The 27,319-nt window shown below is 44.6% G+C and overlaps 1 protein-coding gene across 3 annotated transcripts in view; it reads left to right on the top strand.

Annotated features, from left to right (window-relative positions):
• LOC129838671 (solute carrier organic anion transporter family member 1C1-like) overlaps positions 1–27,319 on the top strand; it is a 90,977-nt gene that overhangs the window by 19,629 nt on the left and 44,029 nt on the right. The window lies entirely within an intron of this gene.

The following is a 27,319-nucleotide window of genomic DNA, read 5'->3' as shown; positions in this document are numbered from 1 at the left end:
GACCTAACTCTCCTCTCCTCTCTGCCTCCTTCTTCCTCTCCACCTCTCCTCTGCATGCCTCCTCTCCTGTTAAGGGGGGGGGTCAACTTGTACCTGGAACTTTCTCTAGGAACACTATACCTCTGTTGTGGCAGGAAGAGCAGCCATACTGAACTCTGTCACCTGACAAGGGGTTGTTCCAGCTCATTTGACCACGTGAGTCAGTGAGACCATGTTTGGATGATACATGTTTTTCTCCTATCATGTTAGCTAACCATTTTGTTTAATGTGATTGGGCCTTGATAGCCTTTCTTTACGATTTGGGATGGAGTCTTTTCCATGACATGCAGAACCAGGCGGAAAAGAGAGGGGCTACATGAGTTTAAGGACCAGACATTGAAATGGGTTTAATATTTTTTTAGTGAATTAAATGGATGTGAGAAGTATTCAGTAAGGGAATGAACACGCCGGATGAAGCCGAAGACTGCAGGTGAAGGATCCGGGGGGGTGGACTCTGTAGAGTTTGGTTTGTAAACAACAGGCCATGGTAGTTAGCCTGCTGTGGTGATGGCAATCCCCAAAATAAGAACTCCAAATTAGTCAAACCCTGGACAGGAAGTGAGCTGTTCTGGACTGCAGGTGCTGAATGGTTGGCAATATAGTTGAGGTAGCACAGCATATGGACGAGCTGCCCACGGAGAGACCCAATCTTAGACCCCAGGAGAGCAAGCAGAAGCGACTGGCAAGGGGAAAAAACTCTGGAAGGAAGAAAACCGTGAGGAATTAGGCACAGCTAGCAAGCCAACCCTCTTTTGGCTAGTTGGGTAGGAATCGGTGCGTGAGGTAGACAGTGTCTGTGAAAGGAGGCAGGAACTACAAAACAGTGCTTGAGTTAATGCAGGTTCTGAGAGATGAGCATGTTGTGTGCTCTCCTGATGTTGATGTCAGAGCGGATGTAGGAATGATAGGCTTTAACGGACCAGCATGCGTGGAGTTTTATAGAATGGTCTGGGATAGGGTTGCAAAGCGTTGGAAAATTTCTGGTAAATTTTCTGAAATTTTTCATGAAATTTTCCATGGGAAGTTAATTAAATCAAATCAATGTTTTTTTATTTAGCCCTTCTTACATCAGCTGATATCTCAAAGTGCTGTACAGAAACCCAGCCTAAAACCCCAAACAGCAAGCAATACAGGTGTAGAAGCACGGGATTTTGGGGAATTTTGCTTAAATTCATCAAAAAAGTTAGTTTATAACAGTGAACCTTTTTTTGTGGGAAACACATAAGGCAATTCTAGGTCTTGTGGCGTATTTTGGTTAAACTATCCCCAATTCAATGGAATTGCAACCGTCTGCATGCAAAGTGCATTCTTCCATCACATGTGCAGTGTACACTTTCAATCACATGTACAGCTGATTCTCAATATCTTGCACACCAATGAGATGCTATAGCCCACACTACTACACTGTCTGAGTCAAGGACTAAATCAAATCAAATCAAATTGTATTTGTCACATACACATGGTTAGCAGATGTTAATGCGAGTGTAGCGAAATGCTTGTGCTTCTAGTTCCGACAATGCAGTAATAAACAACGAGTAATCTAACCTAACAATTCCACAACTACTACCTTATACACACAAGTGTAAAGGGATAAAGAATATGTACATAAAGATATATGAATGAGTGATGGTAGAGAACGGCATAGGCAAGATGCAGTAGATGGTATAGAGTACAGTATATACATCTGAGATGAGTAATGTAGGGTATATAAACATAAAGTGGCATAGTTTAAAGTGGCTAGTGATACATGTATTACATAAAGATGGCAAGATGCAGTAGATGATATAGAGTACAGTATATACATATACATATGAGCTGAGTAATGTAGGGTATGTAAACATTATATGAAGTGGCATTGTTTAAAGTGGCTAGTGATACATTTTTACATAAATGTCCATCAATTCCCATTATTAAAGTGGCTGGAGTTGAGTCAGTATGTTGGCAGCGGCCACTAAATGTTAGTGGTGGCTGTTTAACAGTCTGATGGCCTTGAGATAGAAGTTGTTTTTCAGTCTCTCGGTCCCTGCTTTGATGCACCTGTACTGACCTCGCCTTCTGGATGATAGCGGGGTGAACAGGCTGTCACGTTCCTGACCTATTTCTGTTAGTTTTTATGTGTTAGTTGGTCAGGACGTGAGTTTGGGTGGGCAGTCTATGTTTTCTGTTTCTATGTTTGTATAAGGGTTGCCTGGTATGGCTCTCAATTAGAGGCAGGTGTTTGGCGTTTCCTCTAATTGAGAGTCATATTAAGGTAGGTTGTTTCACATTGTTTGTTGTGGGTGGTTGTCTCCTGTGTTAGTGTTTGTTGCACCATACGGGACTGTTTCGTGCGTTCTTCGTTTTATGTAGTCATTTTTCCTGTTGTGCGTTCTTCGTGTTTTATGTAAGTTCGTATGTTCAGGTTTGTCTACATTCGTTTTGTTAATTATTCAAGTGTTTTCGTTTCGTGTTTTTCCTGTCTTGTTTAATTAAAATTATGTCATTTCACAACGCTGCGCCTTGGTTCAATCCATGCTCCTCCTCTTCGGATGAAGAGGAGGAGGAACACCATTACACAGGCAGTGGCTCGGGTGGTTGTTGTCCTTGATGATCTTTATGGCCTTCCTGTGACATCGGGTGGTGTAGGTGTCCTGGAGGGCAGGTAGTTTGCCCCCGGTGATGCGTTGTGCAGACCTCACTACCCTCTGGAGAGCCTTACAGTTGTGGGCGGAGCAGTTGCTGTACCAGGTGGTGATACAGCCCGACAGGATGCTCTCGATTGTGCATATGTAGAAGTTTGTGAGTGCTTTTGGTTACAAGCCGAATTTCTTCAGCCTCCTGAGGTTGAAGAGGCGCTGCTGCGCCTTCTTCACAATGCTGTCTGTGTGGGTGGACCAATTCAGTTTGTCCGTGATGTGTACACTGAGGAACTTAAAACTTACTACCCTCTCCACTACTGTCCCGTCGATGTGGATAGGGGGGTGCTCCCTCTGCTGTTTCCTGAAGTCCACAATCATCTCCTTTGTTTTGTTGACGTTGAGTGTGAGGTTATTTTCCTGACACCACACTCCGAGGGCCCTCACCTCCTCCCTGTAGCCCGTCTCGTCGTTGTTGGTAATCAAGCCTACCACTGTAGTGTCGTCCGCAAACTTGATGATTGAGTTGGAGGCGTGCATGGCCACGCAGTCGTGGGTGAATAGGGTGTACAGGAGAGGGCTCAGAACGCACCCTTGGGGGGGCCCAGTGTTGAGGATCAGCGGGGTGGAGATGTTGTTACCTACCCTCTTCACCTGGGGTGGCCCGGTGGTGACTTTCTGGTAAACCTTCTGGTAAGTTTTGATTACAATATTGGGTGGGGGAATATATGTTATACCACAGATAATTTGTTAACTAGTAAATAGTAGCTAACTGCAAAGTGTGTTTAAATAATTTCGAACTTGTTAACAATTTCTGCTAGTTAGTTTTTGCTACCATGTGGGTTTCAGCTTGCTTGAGCCTGCTAACTTAGGAGTGTTAATTCACCTGTTTCCATACATGTTTCATTTTAAAACATTTATCTTACAAAGGAGTTGTTTAATCTAACTTTATCTGTACATGGAATGGTATTTCATTTTAATTTTTTTACTAATTTCTTTCTAATCTTCACAGGAAAATGCCACAGGCACTATCTGATGTGTGGAGACATTTCACTGCAGCTAATGTAGAAGGAAAAGCTGTGTACATTTGCAAATACTGTGTCAATCATATGTGAAGAATGAAACAAAGATGCAGAATCATCTGGCCAAGTGCTTAAAGTTCCCTCAGCGCTCACAACAAGCAACCTCTTACAAAATTCCCTCTACTTCTATTCGAGATGAAAACGATGATTCAGGCACCTTATCAATAGCAACAGCTCATGGTCCTCTAAGAATCAGAAGTTGTTTTGACTCAATGGAGGAACATAGTCAAAGAAATGCTGATGAATGTCTTGCTCGAGCTGTGTATGCAACTGGTTCACCTCTGATGCTCACAGGCAATGTGTATTGGAAGAGATTTCTGAATGTTCTTCGCCCAGCATACAGCCCTCCAACCAGACATACTTTATCTATTAATTTGCTGGATGCAGAGTTCAACAGAGTTCAAGAGAAGGTCAAGCAAATCATAGAGATAGCAGACTGTATTGCAATCATCTCTGATGTGTGGTTGAATGTTCGTGGGCAAGGAATAATTAACTACATCATCTCCACCCCTCAACCACTTATTATACAAGAGCACATACACAAGGGACAACAGACACATCAGTCTTTACATTGCAGATGAGCTGAAGTCAGTCATCAATGACCTTGGAACACAGAAGATATTTGCACTGGTGACAGACAAAGCTGCGAACATGAAGGCTGCTTGGTCTAAAGTGGAGGAGTCCTACCCTCACATCACATCTATTTGGCTGTGCTGCTCATGCATTGAATCTGCTCCTCAAGGATGTCATGGCACTGAAAACAATGGTTATATAAGTGAAGGGTCGTCATGTTATAGCAGCAATCTACCTCACCAAGCAAAGTGAGAAGAATAAGAGCACCACATTGAAGCAGCCCAGCAACACCCGTAGGGGTGGTGTCGTCATGTTCGACAGTCTCCTGGAGGGGAAGAAGTCTCTCCAAGAAATGGCCATATCAGTCTGCCGATATGGACAGCCCCATCGAGAAGATCCTCCTGGATTATGTATTTTGGGAGAGGGGGGTAAGCAGCCTGACCTCCTGAAACCTATAGCAGTAGCCATTGCACGGACTGAGGGAGACAATGCCATCCTGTCTGATGTTCAGACTCTGCTTGCAGATGTAAGAGAAGAAATACGTACTGCCCTGCCCAATTCACTGTTGCTCCAAGCAGAGGAAACTGCAGTTCTGAAATACATCAAAAAGCGTGAAGACTTCTGCCTGAAGCCCATACACACCGCAGCGTACATGTTGGACCCCAAGTATGCTGGCAAGAGCATCCTGTCTGGTGCAGAGATCAATTAGGCGGTAGTGATGGTGTCATCTCTACCGTGTCTCGCCACCTTGACCTGGAAGAGGGCAAGGTTCTTGACAGTCTGGTGAAGTACACTTCCAAGCAGGGCTTAGGAATGGAGATGCATTATGGCAGTCGTGCCAACATATTTCATCAGCCACCTGGTGGAATTGAGGCGCTTTCCCCTGTTGCCTCCATCATCCTACAAATCCCACCAACATCAGCCTCCTCAGAGCGCAACTGGTCCTTGTTTGTGAACACACACACCAAATCACACAACAGGCTGAACAAGGGTTGAGAAATTGGTCGCCATCCGGGCAAATTTGAGGCTTTTTGAGCCTGACAATGAGCCATTCTCAATAAGGTTGGAAAGTGACAGTGAAGATGAGGCCTCAGAGTCTGATGTTCAAGAGGTGGACATTGAGGAGATCCAGGGAGAAGACATGGAAGCCTGAGAGGAAGACAACCAAAGCTTTAGTTTATAGACTATCATTTTGCAGAATTATGTTGAAAATGTTTTTGGGAGATGCGATGGATCATTGGGCATCATTCAATATTCCCTTTTGTTGTTCAGTGAAATCATCACATGTGAGGAGTCAACTCATTTAATTAAAGTTGAATTTTTAACTAAATTGTTTTTTATTTCTATTGGAAGGATTAATAATTTGCAATTATGTCTACTTATCATCAGGTAAAAGGTTTATGTTTCTGTCTCCATATGATATGGTAAATATATCCAATGCAAGAAAATATTTAAATGGTATTACTATTAATTTGCATATATTTCCGTTAATTGCCATATATTCCCGTGAATTCCCAGAGATATTTTCCACCTCTAAATATTTCCCAAAATGTTGTGAAAGCAGGCAGCTTGCTGGTCCATGATCAAATCAAATGTTATTTGTCACATGCGCCGAATACAACCGGTGTAGACCTTATAGTGAAATGCTTACCTAAGAAAATACCAACAAAAAAAAGTAAGAGATAACAAAAACAAATAATTAAAGAGCAGCAGTAAATAACAATAGTGGGGCTATATACAGGGGGTACTGGTACAGAGTCAATGTGCAGGGGCACCGGTGTCAAGGTAATTGAGGTAATATGTACATGTAGGTAGAGTTATTCAAGTGACTATGCATAGATAATAACAGAGAGTAGCATCAGTGTAGAAGGGGGGATGGGGGCAATACAAATAGTCTGGGTAGCCATTTGATTAGATGTTCAGGAGTCTTATGGCTTGGGGGTAGAAGCTGTTTAGAAGACTCTTGGACCTAGACTTGGCACTCCGGTACCGCTTACCGTACGGTAGCAGAGAGAACAGTCTATGACTAGAGTGGCTGGAGTCTTTGACTAGGGCCTTCCTCTGACACCACCTGGTATAGCAGGAAGCTTGGTCCCAGTGATGTACTGGGCTGTACGCACTACCATCTGCAGCGCCTTGCGGTCGGGTGCCAAGCAGTTGCCATACCAGGTGGGGATGCAACCGGTCAGGATGCTCTCGATGGTGCAGCTGTAGAACTTTTTGACGATCTGGGGACCCATGCCAAAGCTTTTCAGTCTCCTGAGGGGGAAAAGGGGTTGTCGTGCCCTCTTCACGACATTCTTGTTGTGTTTGGACCATGATAGTTTGTTGGTGATGTGAACACCAAGGAACTTGAATCTCTCGACTTGCTCAGCTACAGCACCATTGATGCGAATGGGGGCATTTTCAGCACTCCTTTTCCTGTATTCCACGATAACCTCCTTTGTTTTGCTCGCGTTGAGGGAGAGGTAGTTGTGCTGGCACCACACTGCCAGGTCTCTGACCTCCTCCCGATAGACTGTTTCATTGTTGTCGGTGATCAGCCTAACACTGTTGTGTCATCAGCAAACTTAATGATGGTGTTGGAGTCGTGCTTGGCCACGCAGTCGTGGTGAACTGGGTGTACAGGAGGGGACTAACCACGCACCCCTGAGGAGCACCCGTGTTAAGGATCAGCGTGGCAGATGTGTTGTTGCCGCCCCCAGTTGGTAAGGGTAGGCCGGTCAGGAAGTCCAGGATCGAGTTGCAGAGGGAAGGGTTTAGTCCCAGGGTCCTTAGCTTAGTGATGAGCTTTGTGGGCAATATGGTGTTGAACCCTGATCTGTAGTCAATGAACAGCATTCTCAAATAGGTGTTCCTTTTGTTCAGGTGAGAAAAGGGCAGTGTGGAGTGCGATTGAGATTGCGTCATCTGTGGATCTGTTGGGGCGGTATGTGAAATGGAGTGGGTCTAGGGTTTCCTGGATAATGGTGTTGATGTGAGCAATGATCAGCCCCTCAAAGCACTTCATGGCTACCGAAGTGAGTGCTATGTAGTCATCTTGGCAGGTTACCTTTGCTTTATTGGGCACAGGGACTATGGTGGTCTGCTTGAAAAATGTAAGAATTACAGACTTGGTCAGGAAGAGTGTCTGTGAAGACATTTGCCAGTTGGTCCGCACATGCTCGTCATGGCAATCCGTCTGCCACTGCGGCCTTGTTAATTTTTTATTTATTTTATTTAATTTTTTTATTTAACCTTTATTTAACCAGGTAGGCTAGTTGAGAACAAGTTCTCATTTGCAACTGCGACCTGGCCAAGATAAAGCATAGCAGTGTGAACAGACAACAACACAGAGTTACACATGGAGTAAACAATAAACAAGTCAATAACATGGTAGAAAAAAGAGAATCTATATACAATGTGTGCAAAAGGCATGAGGTAGGCAATAAGTCGAATAATTACAATTTAGCAGATTAACCCTGGAGTGATAAATCATCAGATGATCATGTGCAAAAAGAGATACTGGTGTGCAAAAGAGCAGAAAAGTAAATAAATAAAAGCAGTAAGGGGGTGGGGTAGGTAAATTGGGTGGGTAGTTTACAGATGGACTATGTACAGCTGCAGCGATCGGTTAGCTGCTCGGATAGCAGATTTTTAAAGTTGGTGAGGGAGATAAAAGTCTCCAACTTCAGAGATTTTTGCAATTCGTTCCAGTCGCAGGCAGCAGAGAACTGGAAGGAAAGGCGTCCAAATGAGGTTTTGGCTTTAGGGATGATCAGTGAGATACACCTGCTGGAGCGCGTGCTACGGGTAGGTGTAGCCATCGTGACCAGTGAACTGAGATAAGGCCGCACTTTACCTAGCATAGCCTTGTAGATGACCTGGAGCCAGTGGGTCTGACGACGAACATGTAGCGAGGGCCAGCCGACTAGGGCATACAGGTCGCAGTGGTGGGTCGTATAAGGTGCTTTAGTAACAAAACGGATGGCACTGTGATAAACTGCATCCAGTTTGCTGAGTAGAGTATTGGAAGCTATTTTGTAGATGACATCGCCGAAGTCGAGGATCGGTAGGATAGTCAGTTTTACTAGGATAAGTTTGGCTGCGTGAGTGAAGGAGGCTTTGTTGCAGAATAGAAAGCCGACTCTAGATTTGATTTTGGATTGGAGATGTTTGTTATGAGTCTGGAAGGAGAGTTTGCAGTCTAGCCAGACACCTAGGTACTTAGATGTCCACATATTCTAGGTCGGAACCGTCCAGGGTGGTGATGCTAGTCGGGCGTGCGGGTGCAGGCAGCGAACGGTTGAAAAGCATGCATTTGGTTTTACTAGCGTTTAAGAGCAGTTGGAGGCCACGGAAGGAGTGTTGTATGGCATTGAAGCTCGTTTGGAGGTTAGATAGCACAGTGTCCAGGGAAGGGCCGGAAGTATACAGAATGGTGTCGTCTGCGTAGAGGTGGATCAGGGAATCGCCCGCAGCAAGAGCAACATCATTGATGTATACAGAGAAAAGAGTCGGCCTGAGAATTGAACCCTGTGGTACCCCCATAGAGACTGCCAGAGGACCGGACAACATGCCCTCCGATTTGACACACTGAACTCTGTCTGCAAAGTAGTTGGTGAACCAGGCAAGGCAGTCATTAGAGAAACCGAGGCTATTGAGTCTGCCGATAAGAATATGGTGATTGACAGAGTCGAAAGCCTTGGCCAGGTCGATGAAGACGGCTGCACAGTAATGTCTTTTATCGATGGCGGTTATGATATCGTTTAGTACCTTGAGCGTGGCTGAGGTGCACCCGTGACCGGCTCGGAAACCGGATTGCACAGCGGAGAAGGTACGGTGGGATTCGAGATGGTCAGTGATCTGTTTGTTGACTTGGCTTTCGAAGACCTTATCTAGGCAGGGCAGGATGGATATAGGTCTGTAACAGTTTGGGTCCAGGGTGTCTCCCCCTTTGAAGAGGGGGATGACCGCGGCAGCTTTCCAATCTTTGGGGATCTCAGATGATACGAAGGAGAGGTTGAACAGGCTGGTAATAGGGGGTGCGACAATGGCGGCGGACAGTTTCAGAAATAGGGGGTCCAGATTGTCAAGCCCAGCTGATTTGTATGGGTCCAGGTTTTCCAGCTCTTTCAGAACATCTGCTATCTGGATATGTGTAAAGGAGAAGCTGGGGAGGCTTGGGCGAGTAGCAGCGGGGGGGGCGGGGCTGTTGGCCAAGGTTGGAGTCGCCAGGAGGAAGGCATGGCCAGCCATTGAGAAATGTTTGTTGAAGTTTTCGATTATCATGGACTTAACACGGTCACCACTGATATCTAGCCTCAGTGCAGTGGGCAGCTGGGAGGAGGTGCTCTTGTTTTCCATGGACTTTACAGTATCCCAGAACTTTTTGGAGTTAGAGCTACAGGATGCAAATTTCTGCTTGAAAAAAGCTGGCCTTTGCTTTCCTGACTGACTGCGTGTATTGGTTCCTGACTTCCCTGAACAGTTGCATATCGCGGGGGCTCTTCGATGCTATTGCAGTTCGCCACAGGATGTTTTTGTGCTGGTTGAGGGCAGTCAGGTCTGGAGTGAACCAAGGGCTATATCTGTTCTTGGTTCTGCATTTTTTGAACGGAGCATGCTTGTCTAATATGGTGAGGAAGTAACTTTTAAAGAATGACCAGGCATCCTCAACTGACAGGATGAGGTCAATATCCTTCCAGGGTACCCGGGCCAGGTCGATTAGAAAGGCCTGCTCGCAGAAGTGTTTTAGGGAGCGTTTGACAGTGATGAGGGGTGGTCGTTTGACCGTGGACCCGTGGCGGATACAGGCAATGAGGCAGTGATCGCTGAGATCCTGATTGAAGACAGCAGAGGTGTATTTGGAGGGCAAGTTGGTCAGGATAATGTCTATTAGGGTGCCCATGTTTACGGATTTAGGGTTGTACCTGGTGGGTTCCTTGATGATTTGTGTGAGATTGAGGGCATCAAGCTTAGAATGTAGGACTGCCGGGGTGTTAAGCATATCCCAGTTTAGGTCACCTAACAGAACAAACTCTGAAGCTAGATGGGGAGCAATCAATTCACAGATGGTGTCCAGGGCACAGCTGGGAGCTGTTGGGGGTCGGTAGCAGGCGGCAACAGTGAGAGACTTATTTCTGGAGAGATTAATTTTTAAAATTAGAAGTTCGTACTGTTTGGGCATAGACCTGGAAAGTATGACAGAACTTTGCAGGCTATCTTTGCAGTAGATTGCAACTCATCCCCCTTTGGCAGTTCTATCTTGACGGAAAGTGTTATAGTTGGGTATGGAAATCTCAGAGTTTTTGGTGGTCTTCCTAAGCCAGGATTCAGACACGGCAAGGACATCAGGGTTGGCAGAGTGTGCTAAAGCGGTGAGTAAGGCAAACTTAGGGAGGAGGCTTCTGATGTTGACATGCATGAGGCCAAGGCTTTTCCGATCACAGAAGTCAACAAATGAGGGTGACTGGGGACATGCAGGGCCTGGGTTTACCTCCACATCACCCGAGGAACAGAGGAGTAGTAGGATGAGGGTGCGGCTAAAGGCTATCAAAACTGGTCGCCTGGAGCGTTGGGGGCAAGGAATAAAAGGAGCAGATTTATGGGCGTGGTAGAATAGATTCTGGGCATAATGTGCAGACCAGGGTATGGTGGGGCACGGGTACAGCGGAGGCAAGCCCAGGCACTGGGTGATGATAAGAGAGGTTGTATCTCTGGACATGCTGGTCTCAATGGGTGAGGTCACCGCATGTGTGGGGGGTGGGACAAAGGAGGTATCAGAGCTACGGAGAGTGGAATTACGGGGTCCATTGCAAACCAAAACAATGATAACTAGCCTGAACAACAGTATGCAAGGCATATTGATATTTGAGAGAGACATACAATAAGGCATAAAGTGATTGCAGGTCTTGATTGGGAGAGCTAGCTAAAAAAACAGGTGAGAACAGCAGCTAGTCAACTAACACAGCAACAGAAGGTAAAAATGGCGACGACTAGGCAGAGAGGGTCGGATTAACTACACACAGATCCTGAGTTAAAGCACAGAGCCGACAGATAAAACACAAATAAACAGAATGGAGTACCGTGAATTAATGGACAGTCAAGCAGGCATCAGCTATGTAGCCAAGTGATCATAGTGTCCAGGGGGCAGCAGTAGATGGAGCAGTGAGGCCTCCACTAAGCTAGCACGCGTTTAAAGTTAGTAGCCCGGGGGGTGGTCTGCTCAGACGGAGGGGGTCTGCTCAGACGGAGGCCGGTTGAGGGCACCGGTTGAGGGCACGTCTGCAGACCAGACGTGGTCGTGTCGACAGAGAATCCAAGCCGGATGGCGATGGCGAAAGAGAGGTTGTGAATTGTAGAATTGTGTTTGCTAACTGGTGCTAGCTTCCAGGCTGCGCTAACTGCAAGATAAGCTAGCAGTTAGCAGACCGGGGCAGGCAAGCTAGCAGTTAGCAGACCGGGGCTAGCAAGTTAGCCTTTGGGGGACGTCACGATGGGGGGGGGGGGAAGTCTGTTTTTGCCTCTTCGTGCGGTGACGTCGATAGACCAGTCGTGGAATTAGTAGGGTTCCAGGTAGCTCTAGGTAGCTAGCAGGCCGCAGTTAATGAATGTTGACTTGTTTAAAGTTCTTGCTCACGTTGGCTATGGAGAGCGTTATCACGCAGCCATCCGGAACAGCTGGTGCTCTCATGCATGCTTAAGTGTTGCTTTCCTCGAAGTGAGCATAAAAGGCCTTTAGCCCATCTGGTAGGCTCGCGTCACTTGGCAGCTCACGGCTGGGTTTCCCTTTGTAATCTGTAATATTTTGCAAGTCCTGCCACATATAGTAGGATTCAATCTTAGTCCTGTATTGATGCTTTGCCTGTTTGATGGTTCGTCTGAGAGCATAGCAGGATTTCTTAGAAGCGTCCGGATTAATGTCCCGCTCCTTGAAAGCGGCAGCTCTAGCCTTTAGCTCGGTGCTCATGTTGCCTGTAATCCATGGCTTCTGGTTGGGATATGTGTTACGCACGCCTCTGAGAAGAGGGAACGCAACTCCCTGCTACAACTCAACTCTCTGAAGTGCAAGAGGTATGGACTGTAGGTGCGAGTAAGGATGACACAAAAGCAGAATTTACCGTTTACTAGAATTTATTTTCTTACATGGTAATATGGGGAAAAGGGGCTGGACGGAACCAAAGCAAAGAAAGTAAATATCAAAGTTCCCCCTCTCCTATCTAACCTGCCTACCCACTTAACTTACCTAACTTAGCACCACCTGGTGCCCTAACCAAAATACAGGGGGTGGTCCGCCCAGGTCTTACCTAGTGTGCCTAGACAGTAAATATACTACGGGTATATGTATGCCCTCGGGCCTCTTGCCTAAGCACTCCCAAAGTGCCTTCTCCTTCCCCCCCTGGGAACAAATGAAACAGAGTAATTATTAATGATTTCACAAACACTCACAACAACAGTACATACCACACTTTCTGATACACAACCAACACTATATCACAATCTAATTTTTCTCTCTCTCAATCTCCCTCTAATCTCTAATTTCTCTTGATCTCTCCAAAATATTCAATTCTATCTTTTATCTCCAAATCTCTACTCTCATCTCTCCTCTCTCTCTCTCTTGGGGCAGAACACTGGCTTTTATCTTCAGGTGGCAATGGTGATTAGTGTCAGCTGCTTCTTGACGAGGGGGCGGGGTCAGCTCCAATCATCAATTAGCCTGGGGGTAGACCAATCAGCTGGTTGGGGAGTACTTCCAGAAGCCATCTCCTGAAACACACACTCAAATACAAAACAGAACACAGAAACTGGGGAACGTAACAATATGTACGTACGATCACTGTGAGGACAATGTCGTCGATGCACTTATTGACGAAGCCGCTGATTGTGGTATGTATACTCCTCATACATTGGATGAATCCCGGAACACATTCCAGTCTTTACTAGCAAAATAGTCCTGCAGCATAGCATAGCATCCGCATCATCTGACCACTTCCGTGTTGAGCGAGTCACTGGTACTTCCTGCTTTAGTTTTTGCTTGTAAGGAGGAATCAGGAGGATAGAATTATGGTCAGATTTTCCAAATGGAGGGCGAGGGAGAGCTTTGTGCACGTCTACTTTGTGCACGTCTAGCTTTGTGCACAGCTACGAAAAATATAGATAAACTCTCTTGGTAGATAGTGTCGTCTACAGCTTATCATGAGGTTCTCTACCTCAGGCAAGCAGTACCTCGAGACTGCCATAATATTAGACATTGCGCACTAGCAGTTATTGACAAATAGACAGACACCCCCATCCCTCGTCTTACCGGTCATAAACTCAGCAAAAAAAGAAACGTCCTCTCACTGTCAACTGCGTTTATTTTCAGCAAACTTAACATGTGTAAATATTTGTATGAACATAACAAGATTCAACAACTGAGACATGAACTGAACAAGTTCCACAACATGTGACTAACGGAAATTGAATAATGTGTCCCTGAACAAAGGGGAGGGGGTTCAAAATCAAAATTAAAAGTCAGAATCTGGTGTGGCCATCAGCTGCATTGCATCTCCACCTCATGAACTACACCAGATATGCCAGTTCTTGCTGTAAGATGTTATCCCACTCTTCCACCAAGGCACCTGCAAGTTCCTGGACATTTCTGGGGGGAATGGTCCTAGCCCTCACCCCCCAATCCAACAGGTCCCAGACGTGCTCAATGGGATTGATCTGTGCTCTTCCCTGGCCATGGCAGAACACTGACATTCCTGTCTTGCAGGAAATCAGTCACAGAACGAGTAGTTATGGCTGGTGGCATTGTCATGCTGGAGGGTCATGTCAGGATGAGCCTGCAGGAAGGGTACCACATGAGGGAGGAGAATGTCTTCCCTGTAACGCACAGAGTTGAGATAGCCTGCAATGACAACAAGCTCAGTTCGATGATGCTGTGACGCACCGCCCCAGACCATGACAGACCGTCCACCTCCAAATTGATCCCGCTCAAGAGTGCAGGCCTCGATGTAACGCTCATTCCTTCGATGATAAACGCGAATCCGACCATCACCCCCGGTGAAACCAAACTGCGACTCGTCAGTGAAGAGCACTTTTTGCCAGTCCTTCCAGTGATGGTGGGTTTGTGCCCATAGGCGACGTTGTTGCCGGTGATGTCTGGTGAGGACCTACCTTACAACAGGCCTACAAGCCCTCAGTCCAGCCCTCAGTCCAGCCTCTCTTGCAGACAGTCTGAGCACTGATGGAGGGATTGTGCGTTGATGGAAGGATATTGCCCTGGCCACGTCTGCAGTCCTCATGCCTCCTTACAGCATGCCGAAGACATGTTCACACAGATGAGCAGGGACCCTGGCATCTTTCTTTTGGTGTTTTTCAGAGTCAGTAGAAAGGCCTCTTTAGTGTCCTAAGTTTTCATAACTGTGCCCTTAATTGCCTACCGGCTGTAAGCTGTTAGTGTCTTAATGACCATTCTACAGGTGCATGTTCATTAATTGTTTACGATTCATTGAACAAGTATGGGAAACAGTGTTTAAACCCTTTACAATGAAGTTCTGTAAAGTTATTTGCATTTTTAGGAATTATCTTTGTAAGACAGGGTCCTGAAAAAGAGTTTAGCTGTTCTGTCGTACTGATGCATGGAAAACCCAGCCAACTGCATTTTATCTGTGTCATCGTTCAGCCATGACTCAGATAAACACAAGATATTATAGTTTTTAATGTCCTGTTGGTAGGATAGTCTCGAAAGGAGCTTATCCAGTTTATTCTCCAGTGATTGCACATTGGCCAATAGAACAGATGATAGAGGCGGGTTACCCACTCGCCGACGAATTCTCGCAAGGCACCCTGATCGCCTCCCGCTGTATTTTCTTATTTTCTTCACGCGAATGACAGGGATTTGGGCCTTGTCTGGGAGTTTTGATGTCTTCACTATTATTCTACAATGTAGAAAATGTTAAAAAATTATAAAAACCCTTGAATGAGTAGGTGTGTCCTTTATGGTAGAGCGGCCAGACATAATCCACTCCTCTGCAAAGAAACCACTGTAAAAGGCACATGACAGCCCGCTTGGAGTTTGCCAAGAGCCACCTAAATACTATCAGACCATGAAAAACAAGATTCTCTGGTCTGATGAAACCAAGATTGAATTTTTTGGCTTGAATGCCAGGCGTTACGTCTGGAGGAAACCTGGCACCATCCCTACGTTGAAGCATTGTGGTGGCAGCATCATTCTGTGGGGTTGTTTTTCAGCGGCAGGGACTGGGAGACTAGTCAGGATCGAGGGAAAGATGAACGGAGCAAAGTACAGAGAGATCTTTGATGAAAACCTGCTCCAGAGCGCTCAGGACCTCAGACTGGGGTGAAGGTTCACCTTCCAACAGGACAACGACCCTAAGCACACAGCCAAGACGATGCAGGAGTGGCTTCTGGACAGGTCTCTGAATGTCCTTGAGTGGCCCAGCCAGAGCCCGGACTTGAACCCAATCGAACATCTCTGGAGAGATCTGAAAATAGCTGTGCAGCATTGCTCCCCATCCAATCTGACAGAGCTTGAGAGGATCTGCAGAGAAGAATGGGAGAAACTCCCCAAAGACAGGTGTGCCAAACTTGTAGCGTCATACCCAAGAAGACTCGAGGCTGGATTCACTGCCAAAGGGTCTGAACAGTTATGTAAATGTAATATTTCAGTTTTTATTGTTAATACATTTGCAAAATAAAAATTGTAAACTTTTTTTGCATTCCATTATGGGGTGTTGTGTGTAGATTGAGGGGGGAAAACATTTTAATCAATTTTAGAATAAGGCTGTAACGTAACAAAATGTGGAAAAAGTCAAGGGGTCTGAATACTTTCCGAATGCACTGTATATGCATTAAAACATATTACAAATGGCATTTAGTCTTACATTTGATGAAGACATACACAAGTAATATAATATTAATAAAACAATAACTTTGAAAGAATAAGACATTGTCTTATTCAAACCTGAAAACAAAGTGCATGTTACATCATGCTATCATAACATTTTATACAACATTAAACTCAGGAATATTGTCATAAAATTTTTACTGTAATTAAAAAATATAACAAAGAATATACTGTAATAACAATAATGGTATTTATTCTCTCTTGGCCTTTAGACTAATACTCAGAGTCAGAATTAAAAGCATGCAAGAACGGGGAAATGACCAGTGACAATCTAAGCTACTGGGTGAAGACTAGGAGACCCTTTACTAGTACCTAGTTGTGTACGGTATGTATGTCTATGCATGTGTCCTGTAAGGGTGTGATTTGTCCCTCAGCCCTGTTTACAGCCTCACTAGCATGTGGTGCAATCTCTACAGCCCCTGCCTATCCGTGTCACGGTGGAGCACAGGTGACATGTCTATAGTGTCGTCCACCTCACAAAGGTCTGAGAGCTGAGAGTCCACCACCGTGTCCTAGAGAGGTGAGAGAGATGAGAGAGAGTATTTACAAAAATATATACCTAATTTATATATAGGCAGGGGTGAAAGTTAGCCGGAATGGTCCTGTACGGAGTATCATCAAAATAAAAAGTGGGGGTACGCTGTACGGGTAGAACATGAGCCTATCACAATAATTTAAACAGCCTCAGTTGTCTTGTAACCTTTTACACTATTTATCATCACTGCATGGCAGTTGCATGAAACATTTACGGATAGACTTCAAAACTTGTGGAATGCGCTCCAAAATGCGGTGTGGTTTGATGATAATGAACAATTTTTGCCAAGGCAGAGACGTGTGCTGACAGCAATGTACGCACCAATTCAGGTTACAAGACTTGTTTAGGCCTAAAGAATGACAATCACTGAATGTCATTCATAACACTTTTTGGTGTTTTGTAAGTGATGTCTCTTTGCACTTATCCAATGGCACTGTATAGATGCCAGAATGATTTGCCTAATAGTTGGAATAGTAACTGAAGTCTGGACACTGACTGTAGGCCTCACATAGACTTTCAGCATCTTGAGAGAATGTGAATGTGCGCTTAGAGACCTGTTGTGTATCCTAAACGTGGAATTTCTTTCAGCATCATAAAAGCTAACAGTAAGCATCCAAGGCGAACTGAAATAATATCAGAAAAATGTTGGATCTTTTTCACAGCTTTTCATTTTCTTAAAACTGGTCAAAGTGATGTAATTTGGTCCCCTGGACCCTAAATGTCCTTGCTCTGTGAGAGAAGCAAAACTGAAAGAGAACTTTACCAATGTCAACTAGATTGTTAATGATGCATTGATCATTCTATCAATTTATGACATCATTCTGGTGAACGAGGCTTTATATAGTATTCTAGACGAGCTTCAGAAGAGAAGCAACATGTATCTAATTAAAGACAAGTTGACTAACAAATAGCGTACCAAATGTCGGAAATTATAAGCAGAAAAATATCTAAATGAACCATTTTCTCTGAGTACTGTGCACAGGTAGCCTACATGAGCCTTTTGAATAATTGTTTTAAAATTAGATGAAAACATCATGACTGGTTGTGTTTATGCCACATTAAAGGGTAGCCTAATACATTGTAAAAGTTAAGTAACACATCTTGACTATTAGGCCCATAGAAATCCAATTCGATTAATGGGGATTCTATATGTAATTCTTTGATTAGGTCCATAAAAATATAAAAAGAAGCGCATGCACAAATAGGAGGTCCTATTACATTTTCTTTCACCCCTGCCTAATACTACTACATAATAATAATATAATAATATAATAATCATTGACAGTTAAATTCCAGTCAAAAGCTTGGCTGAGAGGCATCAGCATCATGTGGTGGCTTCTCAACTTCCTCCGGCTCCTCCATTTCAATCTCATCCTCTTCGTCCTCGTCTTCCCCAAGTAACGATTACCCTTCAGCACATAAAAAGGAATCATGAATGAAAGGCAATTGTACAAGTTATCAGGATTAGGCTTCAGGCTGCAATCAACAGCCAGCAGGCATACTCTTTTTAGGAATCACAGATAAAAAAACAAACATAATATATCTAGCTATGTAGCTAGTTAGCTAGCTAGCTATATGGGAATCATACATTTGACTGGTAAAATAGCAATCATGCAGCAGCCCCCTCTTTTGCCTGGCTAGCTAGCTATTTTTATATCTAATCACTAACGTTAGCTTGTTCGTTTTAGCTAATGACAAATGCTCTTCAAATTGTCAATATGAGTATTTTATTTTGTACAGATATCAATAAGAAAACATTTACATCCAAAGAGATGACAAGAACTAAATCAACTAGCCACCTTGACTCGTTTTGGCTGATTGTCTACTCGGCTTGTTATCAAAATGTAATTTCACAGACTCATTTTATCAATCTGAAAAAATACTCTAAAATGTACATATTATAATTACCAACATAAAAACGAATTGTATGTATTTTCTTAATCAATCAATCAATTTTATTTTATATAGCCCTTCGTACATCAGATAATATCTCGAAGTGCTGTACAGAAACCCAGCCTAAAACCCCAAACGGCTAGAATGCAGGTGTAGAAGCACGGTGGCTAGGAAAAACTCCCTAGAAAGGCCAAAACCTAGGAAGAAACCTAGAGAGGAACCAGGCTATGAGGGGTGGCCAGTCCTCTTCTGGCTGTGCCGGGTGGAGATTATAACAGAACTATGCCAAGATGTTCAAAAATGTTCATAAGTGACAAGCATGGTCAAATAATAATCATGAATCATTTTCAGTTGGCTTTTCATAGCTGATCATTAAGAGTTGAAAAACAGCAGGTCTGGGACAGGTGGCGGTTCCATAACCGCAGGCAGAACAGCTGAAACTGGAATAGCAACAAGGCCAGGCGGACTGGGGACAGCAAGGAGTCACCACGGGCGGCAGTCCCGACGCATGGTCCTAGGGCCCAGGTCCTCCGAGAGAAAGAAAGAGAGAAGGAGAAAATTAGAGAGAGCCAAGATTTTCAAAATGTTCATAAATGACAAGCATGGTCAAATAATAATCAGGAATAAATCTCAGTTGGCTTTTCATAGCCGATCATTAAGAGTTGAAAACAGCAGGTCTGGGACAGGTAGGGGTTTCGTAACCGCAGGCAGAAACAGTTGAAACTGGAATAGCAGCAAGGCCGGGCGGACTGGGGACAGCAAGGTGTCAGCATGCCCGGTAGTCCTGACGTATGGTCCTAGGGCTCAGGTTCTCAGAGAGGAAGAGAGAACGAGAGAATTAGAGAGAGCATACTTAAATTCACACAGGACACTGGATAAGACAGGAGAAGTACTCCAGGTATAACCAACTGACCCTAGCCCCCCGACACATAAACTACTGCAGCATAAATACTGGCGGCTGAGACAGGAGCGGTCAGGAGACACTGTGGCCCCATCCGAAGAAACCCCCGGACAGGGCCAAACAGGAAGGATATAACCCCACCCACTCTGCCAAAGCACAGCCCCCACACCACTAGAGGGATATCCTCAACCACCAACTTACAATCCTGAGACAAGGCCGAGTATAGCCCACAAAGGTCTCCACCACAGCACAACCAAGGGGGGGGCGCCAACCCAGACAGGAAGTTCACGTCAGTAACTCAACCCACTCAAGTGACGCACCCCTCCTAGGGACGGCATGAAAGAGCACCAGCAAGCCAGTGACTCAGCCCCAGTAACAGGGTTAGAGGCAGAGAATCCCAGTGGAGAGAGGGGAACCGGCCCTGGAGAGACAGCAAGGGCGGTTCGTTGCTCCAGAGCCTTTCCGTTCACCTTCACACTCCTGGGCCAGACTACACTCAATCATATGACCTACTGAAGAGATAAGTCTTCAGTAAAGACTTAAAGGTTGAGACCGAGTCTGCGTCTCTCACATGGGTAGGCAGACTGTTCCATAAAAATGGAGATCTATAGGAGAAAGCCCTGCCTCCAGCTGTTTGCTTAGAAATTTTAGGGACAATTAGGAGGCCTGCGTCTTGTGACCGTAGCGTACGTGTAGGTATGTACGGCAGGACCAACTCGGAAAGATAGGTAGGAGCAAGCCCATGTAACGCTTTATAGGTTAACAGTAAAACCTTGAAATCAGCCCTTGCCTTAACAGGAAGCCAGTGTAGGGAAGCTAGCACTGGAGTAATATGATCAAATTTCTTGGTTCTAGTCAGGATTCTAGCAGCCGTATTTAGCACTAACTGAAGTTTATTTAGTGCTTTATCCGGGTAGCCGGAAAGTAGAGCATTGCAGTAGTCTAACCTAGAAGTAACAAATGCATGGATTAATTTTTCTGCATCATTTTTGGACAGAAAATTTCTGATTTTTGCAATGTTACGTAGATGGAAAAAAGCTGTCCTTGAAACAGTCTTGATATGTTCGTCAAAAGAGAGATCAGGGTCAAGAGTAACGCCGAGGTCCTTCACAGTTTTATTTGAGACGACTTTACAACCATCAAGATGAATTGTCAGATTTAACAGAAGATCTCTTTGTTTCTTGGGACCTAGAACAAGCATCTCTGTTTTGTCCGAGTTTAAAAGTAGAACGTTTTCAGCCATCCACTTCCTTATGTCTGAAACACAGGCTTCTAGCGAGGGCAATTTTGGGGCTTCACCATGTTTCATTGAAATGTACAGCTGTGTGTCATCCGCATAGCAGTGAAAGTTAACATTATGTTTTCGAATAACATCCCCAAGAGGTAAAATATATAGTGAAAACAATAGTGGTCCTAAAACGGAACCTTGAGGAACACCGAAATGTACAGTTGATTTGTCAGAGGACAGACCATTCACAGAGACAAACTGATATCTTTCCGACAGGTAAGATCTAAACCAGGCCAGAACTTGTCCGTGTAGACCAATTTGGGTTTCCAGTCTCTCCAAAAGAATGTGGTGATCGATGGTGTCAAAGGCAGCACTAAGGTCTAGTAGCACGAGGACAGATGCAGAGCCTCGGTCTGACGCCATTAAAAGGTCATTTACCACCTTCACAAGTGCAGTCTCAGTGCTATGATGGGGTCTAAAACCAGACTGAAGCATTTCGTATACATTGTTTGTCTTCAGAAAGGCAGTGAGTTGCTGCGCAACAGCTTTTTCTAAAATTTTTGAGAGGAATGGAAGATTCGATATAGGCCGATAGTTTTTTATATTTTCCGGGTCAAGGTTTGGCTTTTTCAAGAGAGGCTTTATCACTGCCACTTTTAGTGAGTTTGGTACACATCCGGTGGATAGAGAGCTGTTTATTATGTTCAACATCGGAGGGCCAATCACAGGAAGCAGCTCCTTCAGCAGTTTAGTAGGAATAGGATCCAGTATGCAGCTTGAAGGTTTAGAGGCCATGATTATTTTCATCATTGTGTCAAGAGATATAGTACTAAAACACTTAAGTGTCTCTCTCGATCCCAGGCCCTCGCAGAGCTGTGCAGATCCAGGACAGCTAAGCCCTGGAGGAATACGCAGATTCAAAGAGGAGTCCGTAATTTGCTTTCTAATGGTCATGATCTTTTCCTCAAAGAAGTTCATGAATTTATTACTGCTGAAGTGAAAGCCATCCTCTCTTGGGGAATGCTGCTTTTTAGTTAGCTTTGCAACAGTATCAAAAAGAAATTTTGGATTGTTCTTATTTTCCTCGATTAAGTTGGAAAAGTAGGATGATCGAGCAGCAGTGAGGGCTCTTCGGTACTGCACGGTACTGTCTTTCCAAGCTAGTCGGAAAACTTCCAGTTTTGTGTGGCGCCATTTCCGTTCCAATTTCCTGGAAGCTTGCTTCAAAGCTCGGGTATTTTCTGTATACCAGGGAGCTAGTTTCTTATGACAAATGTTTTTCGTTTTTAGGGGTGCAACTGCATCTAGGGTATTGTGCAAGGTTAAATTGAGTTCCTCAGTTAAGTGGTTAACTGATTTTTGTCCTCTGACGTCCTTGGGTAGGCAGAAGGAGTTTGGAAGGGCATCAAGGAATTTTTGTGTTGTCTGAGAATTTATAGCACGACTTTTGATGCTCCTTGGTTGGGGTCTGAGCAGATTATTTGTTGCGATTGCAAACGTAATAAAATGGTGGTCCGATAGTCCAGGATTATGTGGAAAAACATTAAGATCTACAACATTTATTCCATGGGACAAAACTAGGTCCAGAGTATGACTGTGGCAGTGAGTAGGTCCAGAGACATGTTGGACAAAACCCACTGAGTCGATGATGGCTCCGAAAGACTTTTGGAGTGGGTCTGTGGACTTCTCCATGTGAATATTAAAATCACCAAAAATTAGAATATGATCTGCTATGACTACAAGGTCTGATAGGAATTCAGGAAACTCAGAGAGGAACGTTGTATATGGCCCAGGAGGCCTGTAAACAGTAGCTATAAAAAGTGATTGAGTAGGCTGCATAGATTTCATGACTAGAAGCTCAAAAGACGAAAACGCCATTTTTTTTTTTGTAAATTGAAATTTGCTATCGTAGATGTTAGCAACACCTCCGCCTTTGCGGGATGCACGGGGGATATGGTCACTAGTGTAACCAGGAGGTGAGGCCTCATTTAACACAGTAAATTCATCAGACTTAAGCCATGTTTCAGTCAGGCCAATCACATCAAGATTATGATCAGTGATTAGTTCATTGACTATGACTGCCTTTGAAGTGAGGGATCTAACATTAAGTAACCCTATTTTGAGATGTGAGGTATCACGATCTCTTTCAATAATGGCAGGAATGGAGGAGGTCTTTATCCTAATAAGATTGCTAAGGCGAACACCGCCATGTTTAGTTTTGCCCAACCTAGGTCGAGGCACAGACACGGTCTCAATGGGTATGGCTGAGCTGACTACACTGACTGTGCTATTGGCAGACTCCACTAAGCTGGCAGGTTGGCTAACAGCCTGCTGCCTGGCCTGCACCCTATTTCATTGTGGGGCTAAAGGAGTTAGAGCCCTATCTATGTTCGTAGATAAGATGAGAGCACCCCTCCAGGTAGGATGGAGTCCGTCACTCCTTAGCAGGTCAGGCTTGGTCCTGTTTGTGGGTGAGTCCCAGAAAGAGGGCCAATTATCTACAAATTCTATCTTTTGGGAGGGGCAGAAAACAGTTTTCAACCAGCAATTGAGTGCTGAGACTCTGCTGTAGAGCTCGTCACTCCCCCTAACTGGGAGGGGGCCAGAGACAATTACTCGATGCCGACACATCTTTCTAGCTGATTTACACGCTGAAGCTATGTTGCACTTGGTGACCTCTGACTGTTTCATCCTAACATCGTTGGTGCCGACGTGGATAACAATATCTCTATACTCTCTACACTCGCCAGATTTAGCTTTAGCCAGCACCATCTTAAGATTAGCCTTAACGTCGGTAGCCCTGCCCCCTGGTAAACAGTGTATGATCGCTGGGTGATTCGTTTTAAGTCTAATACTGCGGGTAATGGAGTCGCCAATGACTAGGGTTTTCAATTTGTCAGAGCTAACGGTGGGAGCCTTCGGCGTCTCAGACCCCGTAACGGGAGGAGTAGAGACAAGAGAAGACTCAGACTCAGACTCCGACTCGCTACATAATGGGGAAAACCGGTTGAAAGTTTCTGTCGGCTGAATGAGCGACACCGGTTGAGCATTCCAACAGCATTTCCCTCCAGAAGCCATGAGAAAGTTGTCCGGCTGCGGGGACTGTGCGGGGGGATTTATACTAACGTTACTATCTGTACTTACTGGTGGCACAGACGCTGTTTCTTCCTTTCCTACACTGAAATTACCCTTGCCTAACGATTGCGTCTGAAGCTGGGCTTGCAGCACAGCTATTTTCGCCGTAAGGCGATCGTTCTCCTGTATATTATGAGTACAGCGACTGCAATTAGAAGACATCATGTTAATGTTACTACTTAGCTTCGGCTGTTGAAGGTGTTGACGAACCATGTCCAGATAAAGCGTCCGGAGTGAAAAAGTTGAATGAGGGAAAAAAGTTGCGATGGAAAAACTAAAAATATAAACGGTAATTAAAAACAGAAACAAAACAAAAAACGTAAAGTTGTCAGCTAGCAAAGTAAAGTAAAGTTGGCAGCAAAACGCACAGCAACAAAACGCACAGCAACACGTCTGCAGATTCAACAGGAAGTGACACAATTGTTCACATTTGTGTGAGTGCTCTCTTTTTCCAGTCCACTGTTGGAATCCAAGATCATAACTTAATATTAACTTAATATAGAGCTGTCAAAGTTGGGAGAAATCGTTCAGGTCCAGTAGAGGTGAGGCGCCACCCAGTAGCAGCATTCACTTTCAGTCTCCACGCCAAAACTCCCAATTTTCTCACTCCTACCAATGACGCATGGGTGTCAGTCGTTACTATGGCAATTCAAGATGGCGCTACTCATACCTCTAATAAACGTTGTTCAAGATCAAAATAATACAAACAGAGATGTTTCTATGATACAAGCACATGTTTAGTATTATTGGATTGAATACATCTCTTTGCTCAGCTTCACTTCCTGAAGTGTTTCCATTCCCTTGCAGAAGGCAGGGTTGGGGAAAGGCCTTGTAGCCATCCCGGAGGGGAGAGTAACAATGGTCAAGCATGTGATGTCTCAGGATATGCAGTTTCCAGTTTGCATGAAGTTCAGTGTAGTTCCTTGAGAGCCGTCGCTGTGTAGGTTTGAGGGAGAATATACAAGGCAGTGAATATAAACCCCCAAAATTATTTTGGGAGCTAATGTGGTCAGAATTTGATGATGAGGTATTCCAGATCGGGAATTCCTGTACGTTACCACAGTCACGCCATGGTGTTAATCATGAAACATACTCCTCCACCTCTGTGTTTCCCAGGGAGTTCTTTCTTCCTGTTCCCACAATGAACGGAGAACCCTGCTGACTGTATGGACGGGGGACAATATATCCGGAGATAGCCATGATAGTGGTCAATATCCCAAGGATATTAGTTCAGTTCTACACTTTCAGGGGATGGATTGCTGTTGTTTTCTCCTGAAGCACTCTGGAAAGTATGTCAGTCAATCCAATACCTGCCAACGAACGTTGTTGCCATATTGAAACATGAAAAGTGACTTACGTTGCTCTCTCAACAGAGCACTTTAGGAACTGTCATGTGTGCTCCCTCTCCGGCCTCTAGGTCACCAGGCTGCTCGTTATGGCGCACACCAGCGTTACGCGCATAATGACACTCACCTGGACTCCGTCACCTCCTTGATTACCTGCCCTTTATATGTCACTCCCTTTGGTTTCTTCCCCAGTCGTCATTGTTCTTGTTTCATGTTGGTGCGCTGTTTGTGTTTCTTGTTTTGTTCATTTATTCATTACATTTATTCACTCCCTGAACTTGCTTCACGACTCTCAGCGTACATCCTTACAGGACAAGTCACATGGGTCTTTCTGGACCTCTTTCTCCCATTTAAATTCCTTTTGATATACCCACTGCGCAACTCGTTCAAAGAGATGTATTCAATCCACTAATACTAAACGTGTGCCCTGGTTCAAATCCAGGTTGAATCACATCCGGCCGTGATTGGGAGTCCCATAGGACGGCACACAATTGGCACAGCGTCGTTCGGATTTGTCCGGGGTAGGCCGTCATTGTAAATAAGAATTTATTCTTAACTGGCTTACCTAGTTAAATACAAAAAATACAAATAAATTATAAACTGCCATTTTGATAGGCAAGCTGAGGGAATGGGCCTGGGGAAATGTTGTAGCCACCCTCAAATTCATAGACACAGTGGATGCAAAGGCTGACAGTCCATAGCTGTGTACGAAATCTGTCTTTCCTATTACTTACTAAAACTGTGTACTTATCATACTACATACAATTTAGAACATACTGTTTAGTAAGAACGTATGCAGTAGTCAACAAATACTAACATATTATACTTATATTAGTGCTGGGGACAATAAAAGGCCACTCTAAAATGTGCAGTTTTGTCACACAACAGAATGCAACAGATGTCTGAAGTTTTGAGTGAGCGTGCAATTGTCATGGTGACTGCAGGAATGTCCACCAGAGCTTTTGCCAGAGAATTGAATGTTAATTTCTCTACCATAAGCCGCCTCCAATGACATTTTAGAGAATTTAGCAGTATGTCCAACCGACCTCACAACCACAGACCACGTATATGGCGTTGTGTGGGCGAGCGGTTTTCTGATGTCAACGTGCCCCATGGTGGCGGGGTGGGGTTATGGTATGGGTATAAGCTACGGATCGAGTCCGAGTCACAAGTCTCTATGGCTGAAGTCTGAGTCGCAGTGCTCGAGTCCTGGTCCAAGTGTTCAAGTCTGAGCTACTGGGTCCACATTAACTCAAAATAAAGTTATTTACCCAGTCAGATATAGTGTAGTCAGATATAGTGTAGTGGCCCAAAAAGCGTAGCGGCGGTATTATGGGTCATGTCCTTTGAAGGGTAGCCTAAGGTCTAGAAACAAGCCTTTTCTCTCAGGAAAAGAGGGAGACTTGGCTACGTTGGCTACAGAACCTGTATATGAAATGCAGTGTGAAAGACTACAGATTCAAAGAGCCTACTTTTCTATAGCCTACTCAAGGGTTGTTTTACTATTAAAAACTCAGTGCTGCTATTGTTTTTTATTTCGTAAAGCAGTGTGTGTTTCTTAACAAGGCAAACGGTAGGTAAATCGAAGGCTGGTGGTGACTGGTTAGCTCAAGTGAAGCAAGAGAGTCACCTGTGCATTATGTATAAATGGAGACGGAGCGGAGCCTGTCTGCTTTTCTGCCCACACTCATCGCTTTCTCCCTAGAAGCTCACCGGCTGTGTTTGCCGGGTGTGACACATCCTTCCCACTGCTTAACTTCTCTAGGGGGTGTGGGACGCTACCGTCCCACCTGGCCAACATCCAGTGAAATTGCAGAGCGCCAAATTCAAAAACAGAAATGCTCATCATAAAAATTCATGAAACATACAAGTGTTATACATCGGTTTGAAGATTAACTTCTTGTTAATCCAACCACGGTGTCAGATTTCCCCCCAAAATTACGCCGAAAGCAAACCATGCGATTATCTGAGAACAGCGCCCAGCAGACTAATGATTACAAACAGTACCCACCAAAGTAGAGGAGTAACAAAAGTCAGACATAGGGATAAAATTAATCACTTACCTTTGATCTTCAT

This window comes from Salvelinus fontinalis, chromosome 39 (assembly GCF_029448725.1).
Source record: "Salvelinus fontinalis isolate EN_2023a chromosome 39, ASM2944872v1, whole genome shotgun sequence".
NCBI lineage: Eukaryota > Metazoa > Chordata > Actinopteri > Salmoniformes > Salmonidae > Salvelinus > Salvelinus fontinalis.
This window is presented reverse-complemented; position numbering and strand designations above follow the sequence as displayed.